Genomic DNA, 23,133 nt, shown 5'->3' with positions numbered 1-23,133 from the left:
TAATTCCAGCACACCCATTGGGAAAAGGGAGGTGGAGATAGTATAATCTTTATAAGTCTCACAAATGTAGTTATAAACAATGACAGACCCTTCCTCAAGCAAGACAGAAAGCATGACCAACACCTAAAGGCCTCTGACCTCTTTTTTTTTTTTAATTTAATTTATTAGTTTTCTTTTCAGTACATACAGGCAGTTTGGTACCATTATTTAGGCTCATCTGTGATCTACCCCCTCCCATTAGACCCTCCTTGTTATTGAAAATGGGTCGTGCATTGTGGAGTTAGCCCCCAGTTATTAGTATGATAAATGTCTCTGAAAATCATGACCCAACATGTAACTCTGACATTCTTTCTTCCCCCTCTTCCGCAAGATTTCCCTGAGCCATGTTGGGTTCATTTTTGGTCTGCTTCAGTGCTGAGGTGTTGGGGGCCTCTGAGGCTCTGGCTCTCTGATTTGGTAGGAGTTGATTTTTCTCTGCATTGATCTCCTTCCCCTTTGTGCTGGTATCCAGTTCACAGGAAAACATCACCCTTGCTTATTTCGCCAGTTGTCCTTAGTTTCAGTTGGGCCCCTTCTGAGGTATGTTGGGGCAGCTCTCTTCTTAGGATCTGCATCTATCTTTTTTTCCCTCGTTGTTTGTAGTGCAGCTAGGCGGTCGCCATCTTGACCGGAAGCCGCAGAAATAGCAGCCTCTGACCTCTTTACGTCCCTTGGCATATATATCTGTACTCACACATGGAAACACACACACCCGCAATAGCCCCTCAATACATACATGGTTCCTAGGGTTTTTAGATAAATGATCATAAGACCTAGGAAAGAAATATACAACACACCTCCATCACAACTGCCAAGGCTCAGGGTCCACTGCAGAAGAGGTGGTGGGAAGAATGTAACAGCCAAAGAAAGGGTACCTTTGCTTACAAAAGACACCGAATGGCCTGGATAACCATGACTTCACAGTGCCTGACACTAGCTACACAAGACCATCATAATAGGAGGAAATGATGATGGCATCAAAATAAGAAAGAGAATAATTGAGATGTGGAGGGGATATGATGGGGAATGGAGTTTCAAAGGGGAAAGTGGGGGGAGGGAGGGTATTACCATTGGGTATTTTTTATAAACATGGAAGTTGTTAATACAAATTTTGAAGAAAAAAAGAATTGTCAGATTGAGAAACCAATAAAAAAAAAAAAGAAATATACAGAGTAGTTCTGGAGTAATATATATTTTAGTCATACAAAATAAAAACATGCTCTATGAAACAAGGAAACACAGAATTTAGTCAGAAAGCATCCTCAGTAGCAAAGCTAAAGCACTTTAAACAATGAAATGACTAAAATACAGAACTCTAATCCAAAGAATTACATCTGGTGCTTAAATAAATAAATAAATGCAAAGAGATAACTATTTCATATTACAAGTTTTTAAAATATGCAAATACTTTCTCATCTGGGATTAGAGTCAATTCTGCTCCACTTGAGTATGGGCTGGATTGAAATAAATAGAGCATAAACAAAAAGCATAATAAGCTTAAAGCCGAACTTGAAATGATGTTATTCAAAGGCCATAGCTAGAATCTATGGTCCCATCAAAATTTATGTTGAAACTCAGTCCTGTTGGTATGGTAAGGAAAGTGCGGTCTTTGAGGAGGTGACTAAGTCATGAGGATTTTGTCCTCATGTGTAGGCCTATTAAGTAGACAAGTAGAAACCAGATTAGGCCATGTTTGCTCTGTTGCCCTTCTACTAAATGCAGCATCATTTCCATTTCATGTACTCCTGTTCTCCCTTCTATTACATAAGAACCCAAGACACCATTAGCTAGGAGGAGGGGATCTTCCCCAGACATGGAACCTGACAGCACAAAATCTTATATCCCATCTTCCATAATTGTGACAGAATGAATTTCTGTTATTTACATATTGTTGAGTTTTGAGATTTTGTTGCCACAACACAAATGGACTAAGAAACCAAGTGAACACTAAGGTGATCTCTCATGTTATACAATACTTGTCAAATGGTGAGAGCGAAAGTCAACTCATCTGAATGTTATTCTCCCAAGCCCATATTGCACTCTAACCACAGAAAGTTATCAGACTAGGCAGAAGTGTCAATCTTCAATACTTCTAAAATAATGATAAAAAAAGAAAGGCCTATATCCTGTCACAGAGTTTGTGATGAGTCAGTATCATAACTCTTGGGATTGATCGGGGAATCAGAAAACTATAGTGCAAATATTGTTATACATGGATTATAGTATCATAACAATGTGATGTTTTTGTTAACCAATATACTAAGGTATATGTTATAAATGCCAGTATTAGGTGATTCTGACTGAAAAATAAGTAGCAGTACTTTGCATTGTTATTTTTCAAAATGTTAATGACCTAAATTATCACAAATAAAAATTTAAATATTGTACTATTTAATTATGTGTGCATAAATAGTTCATCAGTATACAAAAGTACTATGGGACAATATTAAAAACATTTAACAATGTGAAATCTTTTCTTAACATGGCAATCTAACAATTATGAAACATTAGCCATACTTTTTATATGTTGTTCTCTTTATATCTCTCCTTCTGCAGTCATTTGGGATTGGGGTGATTATAAAATACAAAGACAAGAGTGTTATTTAAATGAACTCAAAAATGTGCTTCTTTAAGGACTTTTATCCTGTTGGTGACAAAGCTTATTACTTTATGTAAAAATACAAGCATTCATTTTATATGCCACTGTGTTAAATATTCTTTCTTTAAAAACTTAAAGTTTAATGGCTTTTTAATACTGAAAACCCTGCTGAGATGAGTTTAGTGAATATTTAATTTTTCTCCATGATTGAAAGAGCCTGCAATGCTCAAATATAAGGTGTATTAAGTTTTCTATGGTGAAGCATGAAAACCCCCTCCTAACAGAATAGCAAAGAAAAAAATGCTCACTTTGTCACAAAGTAGGAATATAACCTCATGGAGCAGTTCAGTTTTTAATTCTCCCTTATTTTTCACTTCACATGAAAACTAAACATAATACTCTTAACAAAAATGTTAACAGAATGAAGGACCTCCTCTGGACATAAATAGATGACTACTGTCATTATCACATACTGGCTAAAAGAAAAATCTTACAATAACACACACATCAGAGGAAGTATTTAAAACACTGAATTTTGGAAATTCTGAAACTTCCCAAACATTGGGTTTTTAAAATAGATTGCAGCAAAATTTTAGGTTATGTTTTTTTTTTTTTTTAATTTTTATTTTTTTTTTTATCTGGCTGAAAGAGCTCGACCTGAGCACATGCCCCTGCACTTATTTTGGTCATAGATAACTTTTTCTATCCTGCCTTCTTTTCTAACATTAATAGATACTGTAGACTTAAATATATTGAATCCTATAATAAAGCTTCCTTTATATTCCACTTAGTAATTTCACTAAAAATGTAAGAATGATCTAGAAATCTTTTACTGATCAATTCTGATGTTAGCACAATTGATCACTGAATAAAAATGAACACCACACAGCACTCAATTTCACTGTTTGCTTTTTAACTGCTGCTCTATTTGTTCTGTTTTGTTCTTGAGTTCCAATAGTCTATCCTCCACATGATCTATTCTGTGGGTGAGGTTTTCTTCGGAGCCTTTAAAACCATTTATTTCATTTATTTTCCATTGTGTTTTTTAGTTCAGGCTCTCCAGCTCTTTCTGAATTCCAATTTCATTTCTTGATTTGCCTTTTTTTTTTTTTTTTTTTTTTTTTTTTTTAGAAATGATTCCTGCATTTTATATCCTGATTGAGTTTATTCCACTGTCAGTTGAGTTCATGTTTTTGTTGATTCTCCTCCATTTCCTTTATCCTTCTAACAGGTCTTTTGATTCTCTTTGATTTTATTGAGGTACATATTGAATTTTTTTGCTTGACTTGCTTTCTTTCCTTCATCCATATTTTGACCTCATTTTAAATTATTTTGTTGATTTTCTTCATTCATCCATGCTTTAAGTTATATCATGAAAGTTTATGTCTATTTTAGTTTATTTCCTTTCAGACTTTTGTTCATATTTTCATTCAATTTGGTTAGTATGCTTACTGCTGTTTCATTTTGGGGTTCTACGGCTGGACTTCCCTCTCACTTTGCAATGAAGAATTCCATTATGGGACCAGACTTTCTTGGTGGGGATCTCTTAGGTTTGTGTCATGTCTTATTTGTTTTGCATCAAGGTATACATCTTGTTTTGCTAGGAATGTGGCAATTAGTACCACTTGTGGAACTTTGTTGATTAGCCTGTCCAGGTTTGCTCAAGCTGGAAGTGGGATGGTGATATCCGTGGTGGTGAGATTGGCTGTGGCTCCTGGTGGCAGGCACACAGGAATATACCACTATTGCAGCTGGACTTTAATCACAGTGGTTGTGGGACTGCCTGCATCACAAGATTGGGGGATGTCTTGGGTTCAATGATAGCACATATGTGCCCTTCCTGATCATGCTGGTCCTTAATACATGTGCCCCAACATGCCACGTGTGTGGATCAGGCAGATCCTTGCATGTGTGGGCCCCCAACACACCAAGAATGAGGATCAGGCGGCTCTCCACTAGCAAGTTTGCTGAACTTGCCAATTGCGTGGATCCGGCAGATCTATGCTTGCCCAGTTTGAACACTCCGAGTATGCTCATGATAGGTGCTGTGGCATAAGGCAGATTCTTTGCTTGTGTGCAGCCCTGAACACAGATTGTGGGGGTTAGACATATCCCCACTTGTACAGGTACAAACCGCCAACTGTGTGGACCAACTGATCCTGCCTTACCTGGCCCAAACAGGCTGAGTATGTGAGTGGTGCCATCTCTGTGTGGGAAGTTCCTGGGTACTGAATATGCCAGATGAGGGTATCATGCAGGTCCCAACATGCATGTACTCCTAACAGGTCAAGGGTGGAGAGCATGCATCTCCAGGCATATGCACGAACCTGGTATTTTACTACTTTTACCCCCAAGTTTCTTTGGTGTGGCTCTGATATTGCTATCTTGACTGGAAGCCTCACTATCTTTGCATTGTCAAGTTGGCTCATAAAGCATAGTTATAACTTTACTGTGAAAATTGTTAATGTCAAAAACATAACTTGTGAAATATGATAAAAATTTAAAAAGAGGTAAAAAATAAAATAGATACATTAAAAGAAAGAAATATAAGAATGATTTTTGAGTGCTGGTGAGATAGTTGGTTTATCAGTTAAGACTCTGTGGGCAAAGCCAAAGAAACCAGGTTTGATTCCTTAGTACCCATGTAAATCCAGATACACAAGGTAGCATATGCATCTACAGTTTGTTTACAGTGACTAGAGACCCTGGTGTGCTCATTCTCTCCCCCTCCCTGAAATATATGAATAAATAATTTAAAAAATATTTTTGAGATAAATTTCTATATTTTTCTTAGTTTATCTTTTAATTTCATTCAAATAGCAACACAGCATGAAATACTTTCTGCATGACTTATACTTGGTATTTATCTTAAGTGGTTTATCTAATAGTCATTGTATTGAGAGGCAAATTTCTACTTGTTTTGACATAGAAGCATAGTAACATGTGCTGAAGTGACAAAGCCAGTAAGAAGTAAACTTGAGTTTAAATCCCAAGTAATTGCTTAGAAAGCCAATAGCCTTAACTAGTCTGCAACATGATTTTTTGTTTATTTTTTAAATATGATTGTGAACATAAAATTGGTATAAATATAGCTGAAATGTTGCTTATATTTTAAAGACACAATCAAATATATATTAGTCACTGAAATATCATTATGGGTTTTACTCTTCTACTAATGTCATGTATTTGCTCTTATAATTTTAAAAACAATGGTATACTACAAAAGTGCCTAAATTAAGATAGAATTATTTTAAATATTTAGTCTCAAGGACATGAAAGTCAACCACAAGCTAACACCCAATTAGTGGAAGAAAATGAATAACAGATATTAGAAAATAGATAAATAAAACTGAGATCAAAAAGTCAACACTAAAGTTCAATAGAACAAAGCATTGGGCTTTTGATAAAAATGATTAAAATGAGAAAACCTTGAATTAGATTACACAGGACAAAAATCACTCAAAATTAGTGATGAAAGAAGAAGATATTACAACCAATACCACAGACATACAAGGTATAGTATCATTAGAGATTTTTATGAACAAAATGTGCTAACAGATAGGAAAATCTAGAGGAAATGCATGTTTTTGAACACGTATATACCAGAAAAGTGGATAGACTAACAAAAAATGTAATAAGGAGTTAGTAATAAGAAGCCTTCAAGGAAAAGATGGGAACACAGGAGTTTACTGTTAAATCTTAATGAGCACTGAAAGCAGAGTCATTACTAGTTCTGAAATTGTTCCAAGTACTGAAAGTGAGGAGAGCTTTCCAAATTCATTCTACACAGTTAATATTTCTGTTACCAAATCCAAAAAAGCAAATGAGGAAAAAATAGAAGAAGATAAAAAGAAAGTGAAAACAAAAAGAATGTCAATGTGGGGGAGAAGGAAGGAAGAAGGAGTAAGGGAGAAAAGAAATAAAAGAGAAAAAACAAAACTTATAAAGCATGTATATATATATATATATATATATATATATATATATATATATATACAAATAAATATATATATATGTATAAATATAAATCTAAGCAAAATATTGGAACATAAAATACAGTAGCATATCAGAAATCATTCACTGTGATACAGCGACTTTTCTTCCAGAAATACAGAGATCGTTAACACAAATTAATAAATATAACGCATCACCTAAATAAAATAAAGGACAAATATCACATCATCATCATCTCAACAGATACACAAAGAGAATTTGGGAAGTTAAACATCTTTCATGATTCAAATACTAAGCAAATTTGGAATAGAAGGATTATACCTCAACTTAATGAAAGCTACACCTGAAAATCCTCAGCCACAATGATGAATGGAGAACATCTTGGAAGGGTTTCACATCAGCCATATGAAGCAAAAATGTCAATTCTTAATACTTTCATTTCACATATTACTAGAATTTGTAGTCTGAGTAACTGTTGAAAGAAATCACGGACAAACAAATGGCACACACGCTCATGTATTGGAAGAATTAATATTGTTAAAATGTCTGTATTACTAAAATGATGAACAAATTAAGTATAATGCTTATCACAGTACCAATGATCCTCTTCACAGAACTAAAAAAATAAATAATCCTAAAACTCACATGAAATCACAGAAGATGTTAAATTTCCAAAACAAAATGTGTTATATATTACAATGGATACTATTCAACCTTAATATTAAAAGGAAATTCTGACATTTGCAAAACCGTGGGTAGAATGATAAGACATTTTGCTGGATGGACCATGTAAGAGACAGAAGAAAAATACTGTATGCTGTTTTATGTGGACCCAAATAATTACTCATAAAAGAATAAAGTCAAGTGGTGATACAGAAGCTAAGGATAAGGGATGAGGCACATGGAAATGGTAGTCCTGGGTACAAAAGTTTCACCTACAAAGAAATTCCTTTTCCTGTTTTCTAAGGCTATACTGTACAGTAAGGTACTGTGCATTGAAAGTGACATTTTACATTTAAAGATTTCAGAAAGTTCTCACCACATATACATGGCATTCCTAAGGATGATGTTTAACGTAAGGATGATGTCTAACATAAACATGTTGGATCATTTAGTTAATTATTCCATGTTATATTAATAAATTAGGACATAATTTTGTACCTCATAAATTTGTGTAAATATAAATTGCTAATGTATTATAGCAACATAAATTAGCTGTGATTATTGTGCTTATTTGAACAAAATATTGTAGGTTAAAAACATAATTCTATGTCTCTTTTTTCATTGTCTGAAGATGATATAAAACAGAACGAGCAGGGGGATAACCGCTTGGGCCGCTTTTGGGTGGATGGGGGACAGGAAAGGTGGCAGAGTTCTGCAACAAAAACATTTCTTCCTCTACTAAGAAATGACATGTCAAAAAATAGTGAAACATCATAGGATCAAAATTAAGTCAGCTGCCAAGCTGTGTATCAGAGTATATAGATGTCAAAAATAAATTAACAGAATGAGTAGCCATATTAATAGAAACTGATTAAAAAATCTTTAACAACAAAGTGTTCATACAAGAAGGCTTAGGAAGAGACTGATAAAAAAGATGTCTGATCATTATTTTCCTTTCTCTAAATTGTAATGTCTTTTGAAAATTAATATCTTTACGTTATACATTCAGAATGACTTTAACGTGCTTTATATGTGTATGTTGTGGGCATGTTCATGTGTTTGAGTGTTTTGTGGTTTAAATGTAAAAATGCCACTATAGGTTCTGGTTTTGAAACATTTTGTCTCCAACAGGTGACGCTGTAGGCAAGGGTTTAGATCCTTAGTAGGTAGATTGCTGTGGGCAGGCTTTATGGGTTTGCCTCATATCCTGCTCGCTCTGCTTCCTGACTGCAAACCCAATGTGACATAGTGGCTTCTCAGTAGTACCCTATCCTCCTTGCTGTGAAACTGACTCTTAAACTGAAAGCTGAAAAATGAATCCTTTTCCTGCTTTTGCTTTTTGAAGAGAGAGAGAGAATGGGTATGCTGGGGCCTCCAGCCACTGCAAACAAACTCCAGACACGTGAGCTCCCTTGTGCATTCTGCTAATGTGGGTTGTGAGGGTCCTTTGGCTTTGCAGGCAAATTCCTTAACCAATAAGCAATCATTCCAGCCCCATCAGGCCTTTTGAGAAACTACCTTTACCTACTAATCCATGTCCCCATCCCCTTAAATTTGTTCACAATAATGAGAAAGTAGCAGATCTGAGAGAGAATGTGTGCACATTCCAATACACGATGGAGGAAACGTTAGACATCATCCTTAGGAATGCCATGCACTAACTTTAAGAAAGTGTCTCTCGGGCTGAGAGGTGGCTTAGCGGTTAAGCGCTTGCCTGTGAAGACTAAGGACCCCGGCTCGAGGCTCGATTCCCCAGGACCCACGTTAGCCAGATGCACAAGGGGGCGCGCAGGCGTCTGGAGTTCGTTTGCAGTGGCTGGAGGCCCTGGCCCGCCCACTATCCTCTCTCTCTCTCTCTGCCTCTTTCTTTGTCTGTCGCTCTCAAATAAATAAATAAAACTAAACAACAAAAAAATTTTTTTTAAAAAAAGTGTTTTTCTTTGGCCAAGATGTTATGAATTAGGCTGACCATCAAGCCTCAGGAATCTTCGCTGATCTACGCATACCCAGCATTATTATGTTGGCCCAGAGGATTCCACTCAGGTCCTCATGCATGTGAGGCAAACACTGTACCAATGCAACTATCTCCCAGGCCCTCAAAATAATTTCTTAAATGAACTTTTAAAAAGCATTTTCTTCTTATGAGAGAGAGAGAAAAAAATAATATGGGTTTACAGAAAGATTTTTTTTTTTCCCTTCGGTAGGTGGTTAGCTAGGGACTGACCCCACAGAAACAGGGAAACTACATTGCCTCTTTTGAGAAGGCTAAAACCTACTTCTGATCCAGTATCATCCAAGATGGCTGCAAACAACTGCTCAGCCCTGAGGATGAAGCTCATCCTATCTGGATGTTGACATGCAATTGAGTCTGGCACAGGGGGGTAAGTCTCTTGCTCTGGTCATCCTGTTGTCCCTCGGGATCCTGTGTGCTGTGCTCTTGCACAATGTGGGAAGGATCTTGTGGGTCTCCTGAGAAGGGGGAGGTTTTCCGCTGTGTTCAGGAGCTTGTCTGGTTTGTTTTTGGGCTTCTGTGCTTTCCTTCCCCATGTATAAGTCCTGTCTCCACAGGCTTCTTCCCTGAACCTTTCTCCATCTCCCCTCCCTCTTCCAAACCAGGCTAGAAACAGGCAGAATGTCTTTGGGCTTGGGTACTCATGCTAGTATTCTCTATCTTAACTCTCTCTGACATTAACAAAATAATTCATAATTTTTTTTCTGAATATATATTTATATTTACATTTACATTTACATTTACATTTACATTTACATTTACATTTACATTTACATTTACATTTACATTTATATTTATATTTATATTTATATTTATATTTATATTTATATTTATATTTATATTTATATTTATATTTATATATATTTGAGAGAGAAAGAGGGCAAGAGAGAGACAGAATGGGAGAATGGGAGCACAAGGGTTTCCAGCCACTGCAAAGGAATTCTGATCACATGTCCCACCATGTGCATCTGGCTTAGGTTGGTCCTGGGAAGTCAAACCAAGGTCCTTTGGCTTTGCATGAAAGCACCTTAACTGCTAAGTCATCTCTCCAGCCCCTCAGTTTATGTTTTTAAATCTTACATAAATTAGATAAGGATCCAAAATTTGGGTTCTACTAGCCTGGAATTCCTGCATCTTTATGGACTCTAATCCCTCCCTGGACTTTAAACATCAGAGAGAGTGAGATAGAAGGGGTTGGAATGGAGTGCAAGGCACATCAGGGCCTCTTGACATTGAAAAATAATTCCAAATGCATGTGCCACTTTGTGTATCTGGTCTTAAGTGGATACTGGGAAATCAAATCCAGGCCAAAAGTTCTTTTTTTTTTTTTTTTTTAAGATTTTATTTATTTGACAGAGAAAGAGGGATAGGTGGAGAGAATGAGAGAGAGAGAGAGAGAGAGAGAGAGAGGGAGAGAAGAGAGGGAGAGAATGGGTATGCCAGGGCCCCAGCCACCGCAAACAAACTCCAGACACGTGAGCCCCTTGTTCATTTGGCTAATGTGGGTCGTGGGGGAATTGAACCTGGGTCCTTTGGCTTTGCCTTAACCATTAAGCCATCCTTTCAGCCCCATCAGGCCTTTTGAGAAACTACCTTTGCCTGCTAATCCATGTCCCCATCCCCTTAAATAGATTTTTTTAAATCATTGACCATTCTCAGATAATAAAATCTCCACTGTTCTTAAATTATTCTCTTCAGACTCAATAACATTTTGTTTTTACTTCTTTTAGTTACACCAAAACTAAGCTTCAATTTCTTTCTATTGTCATTTGTCAGTGGACACCAAATGATGACTGATGCTTTTTCAAGGAAACAAGAATGTAAAGAAAATCAAGGGACTTCCGGTTAAGATGGCGGCATAGGTACCACGCCAAAGCAGCCTAGGGGGGAAAAAGACCAAAAAACTCAGCAAAATACACGCTTATACTAAAAAGTGAGGTGTATAGGAAATTGAGGCGGCAGCGGAGAAGTAGAAGAGTTATAGAGCATCCAGAGCCCGCACAGGCGGGAAAAGCGGCTCCAGCGGCTCAGGCAGCTCGGCCAAACGCCGCAACCGCGGCGCAGCAGAAAACCGCCAGACCAGCTCGAGCCGCAGGAAAAGCCAGGTGCGGGATTTTCCCCTCACACCGCGCCCTCCGCAACTCGGGAAACGTGAGGGGAGAGCGGCAGCGAGCAGCGGAGGAGAAGACCGGGAAGTAGAACACGTGGAGCAGCGAGACAACCAGAGCAGCCGCGGCTCCCTCCCCTCCCCCACCGCCTGAGCCCAGCTCCAGCGAACACAGCAGCGGCCCGGGACCCGGCCACGCCAACTTGGGCTGACAGCAGGACCCAAGCAGGAGCAGAGTTCAGCAGCAACTTCAGCGGCTCCAGCACCGGTACCACCGGCCCCAGCAGCAGCGGACCCAGGAGCGGCAGGGGCGGCAGATCCCGCAGCAGCAGCTTCAGGGGGAGCAGCGGCGGTGGTCACGGCAGTGGCAGCTTCAGCAGTGGTGGTGGCTCCAGTGGTGGCAGCTATGGGAGCAGCAGAGGCAGCAGCAGCGGCTCAGTTTGCCCCGTAGGAAAAGCAAGTGCCCAGCTCCAGAAATCAGAACAGCAGCCCTACGACCCAGGCAGCAACTTGACTGAGACCAAAATCACCCAAGGTAACTGGGATTGCACCAGGGAAGGGTCTCACTTGGTCACAGGCTGACTTGGATACCTCAACAGACCAGAAATCTAAACCTCTTTGTTGATAGAAGATCTGGTCATTATAATAACTACTCTTGCATACATACTCGGGGCTGTTTTTGATTGAATGTGTACAGTGTTTAGTTAAATTTTAGAATCTACCTGTATTTTATTCCACTCAGCCTGCTTGAATACTCCTATAGCAGGGAATCTCAACCCATAAGAACATCTTTGTAGATAGTCTGAGAGTCTTAAGAGCCACACCTAAAACCTTAAGGTCCTACCCTGAAAATATATTATATCAAATCAATTGATACAGCTAAGAATACACAGCTAGCTAGAAAATCCAAGCATTAACTTAATCCAAGATGCAAAAATATATACATTATAACACAAGAAACACTAAAAAGCAAGACGATATAAATCCACCTAAAAGTATTAATGCATCAGAAATGTCCTCCAGAGAGAAAGAGTTAGAGGAAATGCCTGAGAAAGAGTTCAAAAGAATAATTATAAATATGTTCAAAGAGGTCAAAGAACACATGAAAACAATCAAGGAAGAAATCAAAGAGGAAATCAAAGAGGAAATCAAATGAATCAAAGAAGAGGCAGGACACCAATTTAATGAAATAAAGAAGGCAACACAAGACATAAATAGGGAAATAGAAATAATAAAGAAAAACCAGTCAGAATTACTAGCAATGAAGAACACAGTTAATGAAATAAAAAACTCTGTAGAAAATCTCACCAGTAGGATGGATGAGGGAGAGGACAGAATATCTAAGCTAGAAGACCAGGTGGCAGACCTAATGCAGTCCAACAAAGAGAACGACAAACATATAGAAAAGTATGAGTGGGAATTTCAAGATATTCGGGACACTATGAAAAGATCCAATATAAGAATTCAGGGCATAGTAGAAGGAGAAGAACTCCACTCCAGAGGCATAGTAGGCATCTTCAACAAAATCATAGAGGAAAATTTCCCCCAAATTGGGAAAGAGGTGCCAATACAGATACAGGAAGCCTTTAAAACCCCAGCCAGACAAAACCCAGAAAGAACCTCCCCTTGCCATATTATAATCAAACTTCCAAACACACAAACCAAAGAAAAATTATTGAAAGCAGTTAGAGAGAAAAATCAAGTTACCTACAAAAGCAAGCCCATCAGGATTACAGCAGATTATTCAACACAAACTTTTAAAGCCAGAAGGGCTTGGAGTGATATATTCCAAGTTCTGAAAGATAACAACTGTCAACCAAGGTTACTTTATCCTGCAAAGTTATCCATTCAAATAGATGGAGAAATAAGGACATTCCATGACAAAAGCAGGTTAAAGGAGTATTTGAAGACAAAACCAGCTCTACAGAAAATACTTGATAGAATCCTCGATGCTGAACAAAAGGAAAAGCACACATATAAGGAACCTAGAAAAAACAAGTTATACTCAAATACCAGTTAACAGAAGAGAGCACAGATAGAACCAGTAACACACACACACACACAAAAATGGCAAACATAAATACACACCTTTCAATAATATCTCTTAATATCAACGGTCTCAATGCCCCAACGAAAAGACATAGATTTGCAGACTGGGTTAAAAAGCAGGATCCTACAATTTGTTGTCTCCAAGAAACTCACCTTTCTACAAAGATAGACATTATCTTAGGGTGAAAGGTTGGAAGACGGTGTTTCAAGCAAATGGGCCTACAAAACAAGCAGGGGTTGCTATCCTAATATCAGACAGGGTAGACTTTAGTCCGACATTAGTCAAGAAAGATAAGGAAGGTCACTTTATATTGATTAAGGGCACACTCCAACAGGAGGACATTACAATCCTAAACATATATGCACCTAACATGGGACCCCAAATTCGTCAAACAAACACTATTAGAACTAAGGTCACAGATAACACCAAACACAGTGGTGGTGGGTCACTTTAACACCCCACTCTCATCAATTGACAGGTCATCCAGGGAAAGAATAAACAGAGAGGCATCTGGACTAAATGAGGTCATAGAAGGAATGGACCTAGCAGATATATACAGGACATTTCATCCAAAGGCGGCAGAATATACATTCTTTTCAGCAGCACATGGAACATTCTCTAAAATAGACCATATATTAGGACATAAAGCAAATCTTAACAAGTTCAGGAAAATTGAAATAATTCCTTGCATTCTATCTGACCACAATGGAATTAAACTACAAATCAGTAGCAAGAAAGGCTATAGAGCATACACAAAATCATGGAAACTAAACAATACACTACTAAATGATGAGTGGGTCAATGAAGAAATCAAAAAGGAAATCAAAAAATTTATAGAGTCAAATGATAATGAGAACACAACATACCAAAATCTCTGGGACACAATGAAGGCAGTTCTAAGAGGTAAATTTATAGCCTTAAGTGCCTATATTAAGAAATTAGAAAGGTCGCAAGTAAATGACCTAATGCTTCGCCTTAAAGCCTTGGAAAAAGAAGAACAAGGCAAACCAAAAATTAGTAGACGGGAAGAAATAATAAAGATTAGGGCAGAAATTAATGAAATAGAAACAAAAAGAACAATCCAAAGAATTAATGAAACAAAGAGTTGGTTCTTTGAAAGGATAAACAAGATTGATAAACCCTTAACAAATCTGACCAAAAGAAAGAGAGAAGAGACACAAATTAATAAAATCAGAGATGAACAAGGCAACATCACAACAGATTCCAGAGAAATTCAAAAAATCATAGGGACATACTACAAAAGCATATACTCCACAAAGTATGAAAATCTGAAAGAAATGGATGATTTCCTTGATCTATATGACCTACCTAAATTAAATCAAAATGAGATTAATCACTTAAATAGACCTATAACAAACATGGAGATCTGAACAGTTATCAATAATCTCCCAACTAAAAAAAGCCCAGACCCGGATGGATTCACTGCTGAATTTTACCAGACTTTTAAGGAAGAGCTAACACCATTGCTTCTGAAGCTTTTCCAGGAAATAGAAAAAGAAGGAATTCTACCAAACTCCTTCTATGAGGCCAGCATCACCCTGATACCAAAACCAGGCAAAGATAGAACAAAAAAAGAAAATTACAGAACAATCTCCCTCATGAACATAGATGCAAAAATTCTCAACAAAATATTGGCAAACAGAATACAAGAGTATATCAAAAAAATCATTCACCTGACCAAGTAGGCTTTATCCCAGAGATGCAGGGATGGTTCAATATACACAAATCTATAAATGTAATACATTACATAAACGGGTTGAAGGACAAAAATCACATGATCATCTCATTAGATGCAGAGAAAGCATTTGACAAAATCCAACATCCCTTCATGATAAAAGTCCTACAGAGACTGGGAATAGAAGGAACATATCTCAATGTAATAAAGGCTATTTATGACAAGCCTACAGCCAACATATTACTAAATGGGGAAAAACTGGAAGCTTTTCCACTAAAATCAGGAACAAGACAAGGGTGTCCACTGTCCCCACTTCTATTTAATATAGTTTTGGAAGTCTTGGCCATAGCAATAAGGCAAGAGACACACATAAAAGGGATACAAATTGGAAAGGAAGAAATCAAGTTATCATTATTTGCAGATGACATGATTCTATACATAAAGGACCCTAGAGACTCTACTAGCAAGCTGTTAGAGCTGATCAAAACCTACAGCAATGTAGCAGGATACAAAATAAATACACAGAAATCAGTAGCCTTCATATATGCTAACAACAAACACACAGAGGATGAAATCAGAGAATCACTCCCATTCACAATTGCATCAAAAAAAATAAAATAGCTTGGAATAATCCTAACCAAGGAAGTAAAGAATCTCTACAATGAGAACTTTAAAACACTCAAGTGAGAAATTGCAGAAGACACTAGAAAGTGGAGAAACATCCCTTGTTCCTGGATTGGAAGAATCAATATTTTGAAAATGGCAATCTTACCTAAAGCAATCTACACATTTAATGCAATCCCTATCAAAATTCCAAAGGCTTTCTTCATGGAAATAGAAAAAACAATCCAAAAATTCATTTGGAATCACAAAAAACCTCGAATATCTAAAATAATAGTGAGCAACAAAAAAGAGGCTGGTGGTATCACCATACCTGATTTTAACCTATACTACAGAGCCATAGTAACAGAAATAGCATGGTACTGGCACAAAAACAGACATGTAGATCAGTGGAACAGAATAGAGGACCCAGATGTAAGCCCAAGTAGCTATAGCCACCTGATATTCAATAAAAATGCCAAAAATACTCATTGGAGAAGAGACAGCCTCTTCAGCAAATGGTGTTTTGAAAACTGGATAAATATCTGCAGAAGGATGAAAATAGATTCTTCTCTCTCGCCATGCACAAGAATTAAGTCCAAATGGATTAAAGACCTTAACATCAGACCGGAAACTTTGAAACTGCTAGAGGAAAAAGTAGGGGAAACCCTTCAACATATTGGTCTTGGCAAAGACTTTCTGAATACAACCCCAATTGCTCAGGCAATAAAACCACAGATTAACCACTGGGACCTAATGAAATTACAAAGATTTTGCACAGCAAAGGACACAGTGAAAAAAGCAAAGAGGCAACCTACAGAATGGGAAAAAATCTTCGCCAGCTATATATCTGATAGAGGATTAATATCTAGGATATACAAAGAACTCAAAAAGTTAAATAATAAGGAATCAAACAAGCCAATCAAAAAATGGGCTATGGAGCTAAATAGAGAGTTCTCAAAGGAAGAAATACGAATGGCATATAAGCATCTAAAAAAATGTTCTACGTCACTAGTCATCAGGGAAATGCAGATTAAAACTACATTGAGATTCCATCTCACTCCTGTCAGATTGGCCACCATCATGAAAACAAATGATCATAAATGTTGGCGGGGATGTAAAAAAAAAGGAACCCTTCTGCACTGCTGGTGGGAAGGCAATCTGGTCCAGCCATTGTGGAAAACAGTGTGGAGGTTCCTAAAACAGCTAGAGATTGATTTACCATATGACCCTGCTATAGCGCTCCTAGGCATATATCCAAAGGACTCATCTCATTTCCTTAGAAGTACATGCTCAACCATGTTTATAGCTGCTCAATTTATAATAGCTGAGAAATGGAACCAGCCTAGATGTCCCTCAACAGATGAGTGGATAATGAAGATGTGGCACATTTATACAATGGAGTTCTACTCAGCGGTAAAGAAAAATGAAGTTATGAAATTTGCAGAAAAATGGATGGACCTGGAAAGTATTATACTAAGTCAGGTAACCCAGGCCCAGAAAGCCAAGCGCCACATGTTTTCTCTCATATGTGGATCCTAGCTACAGATGACTGGGCTTCTGCGTGAGAATGAAAATACTTAGTAGCAGAGGCCAGTAAGTTGAAAAGGAGACATAAAGGGTGGAGAAAGGAAGGGAGAAGGATACTTAATAGGTTGATATTGTATATATGTAATTACAATGATTGTAATGGGGAGGTAATATGATGGAGAATGGAATTTCAAACGGGAAAGTGTGGGGGTGGGGAGGGAGGGAATTACCATGGGATATATTTTATAATCATGAAAAATGTTAATAAAAATTAAAAAAAAATAAAATAAAATAAAATCAAGCCAATACTTAATTATATTTTTGTAGGCTATGTATTTTTGAATTCACAGTAATTTCTATTTCTTTTTCCTGAAACTTAAATTCGGATTTCCCTTAGTGACTTTTCCCTCACAGCTTTTGTTTGGGAAGCATTTTGTCCAATGCATACTGCTTTGAAATGGAATTCAATCTTTTATTTTAAAACTCAGAAATGTGTGACCTTTGAACAGAAAAACATAAAGCAGATAGATACGTCTGAATCCATAATTGAACTTTGTTATTTCACATAGATCAAAACAAGTAAGTGTTTTAGAAAAAAAATACTAACTTATCATATAAATAAGACTGAGGGCCACAGAAGGAACAGATTGGAAATTAGAAGACACTTTATTACCATGGGAAAATAGAATATAATCCAAATGAATGTACTCACATGAATTCTTTACTGCACCTTGATTAAGAAATGCATATTGCTTTGTGTAAAATTACTACTTTTATGTAAGCATCTTCATGTTAAAGTTCAAATAGAAATCACTCAAAATTAAGCATGACATTGTATCATATTTACATATCACATTTACCCATATTGTATTCATAATTCAAAAAAGTAAACAGCCCTGCTCAGCTCAGCTTAACTCAACTATGTTTCTCTGCTTGGCATGCCTACCTCACTTCACTCTGGCCACGAGTGTACACATGATTGTGGCTTCCCCCTCAACCATCTTGGTTGTGTGAGGAAAAAGAGTGTAAAATTGTTTCTGGGTTTGGATGGCTTTTCTGCTTGTCTCTGCTTTATAGTTTTGGGTGACTTCTCTCTTTGATTATAAGCATCATTTTTTTTCTCTGCTCTCTGAATCTACCAAGTCTCCCTACACTATACTATATCTTAGTTATCCATTCTTCTAATGATGACATCTGGGTTGATTCCAACTCCTAGCTATTACGAATTGAGCTGTTATAAACATGGTTGTGCAAATCCCTCTGGACTAAGGTTTAAAGGTTTTAGGGTACATGCTAATTAAGGAAATAACTGGGTCTGTTGGTAACTCTCTATAGTTGGCATTTTTAGGAGTCTCTATATTGCTTTGCAAAGTGGTTGTGCCATCTTATATTCCCACCAATAGTGGATGAACATTCCTATTTCCCCATATCCTCACCAGCATTTATCTTCATTGGATATTTGATGTTTGCTATCCTTACTAGGGTAAGATAGAATCTCATAGTTGTTTTAACTTGCATTTCCCTGATGATTAGGGATGATGAACATTTTCTTAAGTATGTGATTACCACTTGTATTTCTTCCTCTGTGAACTGGCTGTCCATCTCTTTTTCCAATTTTGCGAGTGGGTTTTTTGACTTTTTATTGTTTAGGTTTTTGAGTTCTTAGTAGATTCTAGGGATTAAGCCTCTGTCAGTTAGATAATCAGCAAATATTTTCTCCCATTCTGTGGGTAATCTATTGGTTTTGCTTATTGTATGCTTGTCTGTAAAGAAACTCTTCAGCTTCATGTGATCCCATTAGTTGAGTGACTGTTTAAGATCATGAGCTACTGGGTTTTGTTCAGGAAGTCTTTTTCCATTCCTATATCATCCTATATCCTGTTTTTATTCCAGTAGTAGCCAAATTTCTGGTCTTATATTGAGGTCTTTGATCTATTTGGACTTGAGTGTTGTGCATGGTGAGATGTGTGAATCAAGTTTCAATTTCCTGCATATGGTTATGCAGTTTGTCCTGCACCATTTGTTGAAGATGCTGTCTTTTTCCACCCTATATTGTTAGGGCCTTTGTCAAAGGTCAAGTAGCTATAGTTGCTTGACCCAAAGTCTGGGTTATTAAGTCTATTCCATTAGTTTATACTCATGTTTTTATGCCAATACCATGCTGTTTTTATTACTATGACTTTTTTTTTAATTTTTTTGGTTTTTCGAGGTAGGGTCTCACTCTAGCTCTGGCTGACCTGGAATTCACTATGTAGTCTCAGGGTGGCCTCAAACTCATGGCGATCCTCCTACCTCTGCCTTCTGAGTGCTGGGATTAAAGGCGTGCCCCACCATGCCCGGCTAATTATTACTATGACTTTGTAATATAGCTTTAGATCAGGTATGGTGATGCCTTCAGAGGAATTTCCTTTGTTGAGAATATGCTTGGATATCCAAGGACTTCTGCCATTCCATATGAAATTTGAGATTTTTTTTTCTATCTCTGTGAAGAATGATGTTGTTAGGATTGCCTCCTTCACAAAGTTAATTCTTCATATCCAAGAACATGGGAGGTCTTTCCATTTTCTCAAATCATCCTCAATTTCTTTTTTGAGTGTTTTTATATTTTCATTGTATAGATCTTTCACTTCCTTGTTTAACTTTCTCCCAAAGTATTTTTTGTTGTTGTTGTTGCTATTGAAAATGGGGCCATGTCCTTAATTTCTTTCTCTGTATCTTTGTCATTTGCATATAGAAAGGCTACTTGCCAGAGATGGCAAGCATGCCATTTTAGGATCATGAGGAATCAAGTGCTGAAGAGCTGCTTGACACAGTTCCAGCTCAGCTGTCTCTTCCTTAAAGTCCAATGTGGCCCCTCTATAGAAAAATCTTTGGCTCTCAATGCTACAGAAATATGTGGCTTTCTGTATAATGTTTGTCTTTCTCTTTCACTTGGTGTCCCAATCTCTAAGTTTACTTTTCCAGTAAAAAATGGTGTTGGTGGGGCTGGAGAGATGGCTTAGCGGTTAAGCGCTTGCCTGTGAAGCCTAAGGACCCCGGTTTGAGGCTCGCTTTCCCAGGTCCCACGTTAGCCAGATGCACAAGGGGGCGCACGCGTCTGGAGTTCGTTTGCAGAGGCTGGAAGCCCTGGCCTTGCCCATTCTCTCCCTCTCCCTCTATCTGACTTTCTCTCTGTCTGTCGCTCTCCAATAAAAAAATTAAAAAATATTAAATAAAAAAATGGTGTTGGTGAAGTGTTGGTCAATGTATCTGAAACAGGCTCTGGCACAGAATTGGAAAAACAAGAAAATGGGTCAGAGATAATTGTTTTCCTTAAAGGCCTTAAAGAAAGTCAGGCATGGAATACAGTACACTTAGGAGGAAACAATGAACCTCCTGGAACAATGTAAAAATTGTTCTATGACAAATTTTTCTAAATGGTGGCAATTGCAACAATCTATGATTCTTTACCAAGAATCCTTACAGAAAAATAACTGAAGTCAAAAAGAGTTCAATTGGGGGGACCAAAGTCTAAGTATTGAGGGACGTGAAACAGAAAATTGAAAATAAATAATTAATGGATAAATGGACCTACTGGATCAGTGATTAGTGATGGGAAGCCCCATTTGTGATTGTTTTGCCTCTCACCTTTAATATAGTAATTGAAAGTAGAAGTTCAGGAAATCACAAGTGCTTGACACACATACATGGGGAAAATATGAAAACAGTTAATCATTATAGGGGCCTGATGACTTTACTTGAGGTGAATAATTATGGGATTGTTTGATAAAAAGGAATAACAAAATGTGTCTATGAATTCTGTGAAATTGTACTTTTCTTGAAGTTTGTTCTTGCATGACATGATCAGAAAATAAAAGACTGGGGCTAAGAGCTGTGGCAGCAAAAAAGTAGAGAAGCATAGAAGCATGGAAGCATAGGAACAGGGAAAAACAGAGAACAGAAAAAAGGACATAAAAAATAGAAAAAGAAAAACAAAATAAATAAAAGGAAATATAAAGAGAAAAATTAAAAAAAAAATAGAAACAGAGAAAGAAAAAAAAGAGAAAAAGATGGAAAAACTCAGCTGCTTTCAGCATTAGCCTGTCAGCTTGCACCAGAACTTGACTTTGAGTCGTTATTTCACCCCTCCTTTTCACACCTCTCTCTCCTTCAAGCCAGGGCTGGACCCCGGCAGCTACTGATTCTTGTGCATTGATTTTTTATCCTGCTACTTTCCTGTAGTACTTAATCACCTTCAAGTGTTTTGAGATGGAATCTCTCAGGTCACTTACGTGTACAATCATGTCATCAGTGAATAGAGCTAACTTAACTTCTTCCTTTCCAAATTGTATCCCTTTTATTTCTTTCTCTTGTCTTATTGCATGAGCTAGGAATTCCAGTACTATATTAAAGAGAAGAGGGGACAGTGGACAACACTGTCTTGTTCCTGATCTCAATGGGAATTCCTCCAGTCTCTCTCCATTAAGTATTATTTGGGCCTTAGGAGTTTTGTATATTGCCTTTATTATGTTAAGATATGAACCAACCATGCCAATTCTCTCCAATGTTTTGATCATGAAGTGATGTTGTATTTTGTCAAAGTCCTTTTCTGCATCAATCGAAATGATCATGTGATTGTTGTGTTTAACCTTGTTTATGTGGTGTATTACACTGACAGATTTCCATATGTTTAACCACCCCTGCATCCCTGAGATGAATCCCACTTGATCAAAGTGGATAATGACTTTTGATGTGTTGGTGGATTTGGTTTATGAGGATTTTGTTCAAGATCTTTGCATTTAAGTTCATCAGGGAAATAGGCTAGTAGTTTTCTTTTCTTGTTGCATCTCTGCCTGGTTTTGGAGTTAGGGTGATACTAGCTTCATAGAAGGAGTGGAGAGCTTTCCCTGTTCTCCATTTGTGAGGCACAGTTTGAGAATGATTAGTTTGAGTGCTTCATGAAGGTTTGATAGAATTTACCTAAGAAGCCATCTGGTCCTGCAGTCTTCTATTTGGGGAAGCTTTTTATTTAATCAATTTTTCAATCTCAATGACTGTGGTAGGTTGGTTTATGAGATTAATCTGCTCTCAATTTAGCTTTAATAGATGATATGTGTCCAGGAATTTATCCATCTCCTCCACATAATCCAGTTTTGTGGAGTAGAGGTTTTTAAATTAGTCTTCATTATTCTTCCAATTTCACTTATGTCCATTTTGATCTCTCCTTTTTCATTTTGAATTTTGTTAATTTTAACCATCTCTGTCTCTCTCTCTGTCTCTCTCTCTCTCTCTTTTTGCTTGATCAAATTGTCTAGGAGTTTGTTAATCTTGTTTATTCTTTCAAAGAACCAGCACTTTGTATTGTCAATATTTGCACTTGTTTTCTCAGTTTCCTATTCATTAATTTCTGCTCTTATCTTAATTATTTCTTTCCTTCTGGAGTTTTTGGGTTGGATTTTTCTTGCTTTTCCAGTGCCTTTAGGTGGATGGTTAGACTGTTGATTTTGGATATCGCTGTCTTTGTTGTGAAGACATTTAGTGCTATGAATTTTCCCCTGAGGAACACCTTCATTGTGTCCCATCAGTTTTGATACGATGTGTTCTCTTCAGCATTCATTTCTAGAAATTTTGCAATTTCATTTTTTATTTCTTCCACTACCAATTTATTGTTGAAAAGTGTGCTGCTCAGTTTCCAGGCCTCGATGGGATTCTTGGTGTTTTTTTTTTTTTTTTTTTTTTTTTTTTTGTTAATTTCTAGCAATATAGCATTGTGATCTGATATAATGCAGGGAATTATGTCAATCTTCCTAAATATATGGACACAGGCTTTGTGAGCCAGTATATGATCTATTTTACACAATGTTCCATGGGCTGCTGAGAAGAATGTGTAGTCTGTGAATTTGGG

The sequence above is a fragment of the Jaculus jaculus genome, chromosome 1 (assembly GCF_020740685.1).
Source record: "Jaculus jaculus isolate mJacJac1 chromosome 1, mJacJac1.mat.Y.cur, whole genome shotgun sequence".
In the NCBI taxonomy this organism is placed as follows: Eukaryota; Metazoa; Chordata; class Mammalia; order Rodentia; family Dipodidae; genus Jaculus; species Jaculus jaculus.
Note: the sequence above shows the minus strand (reverse complement) of the source record.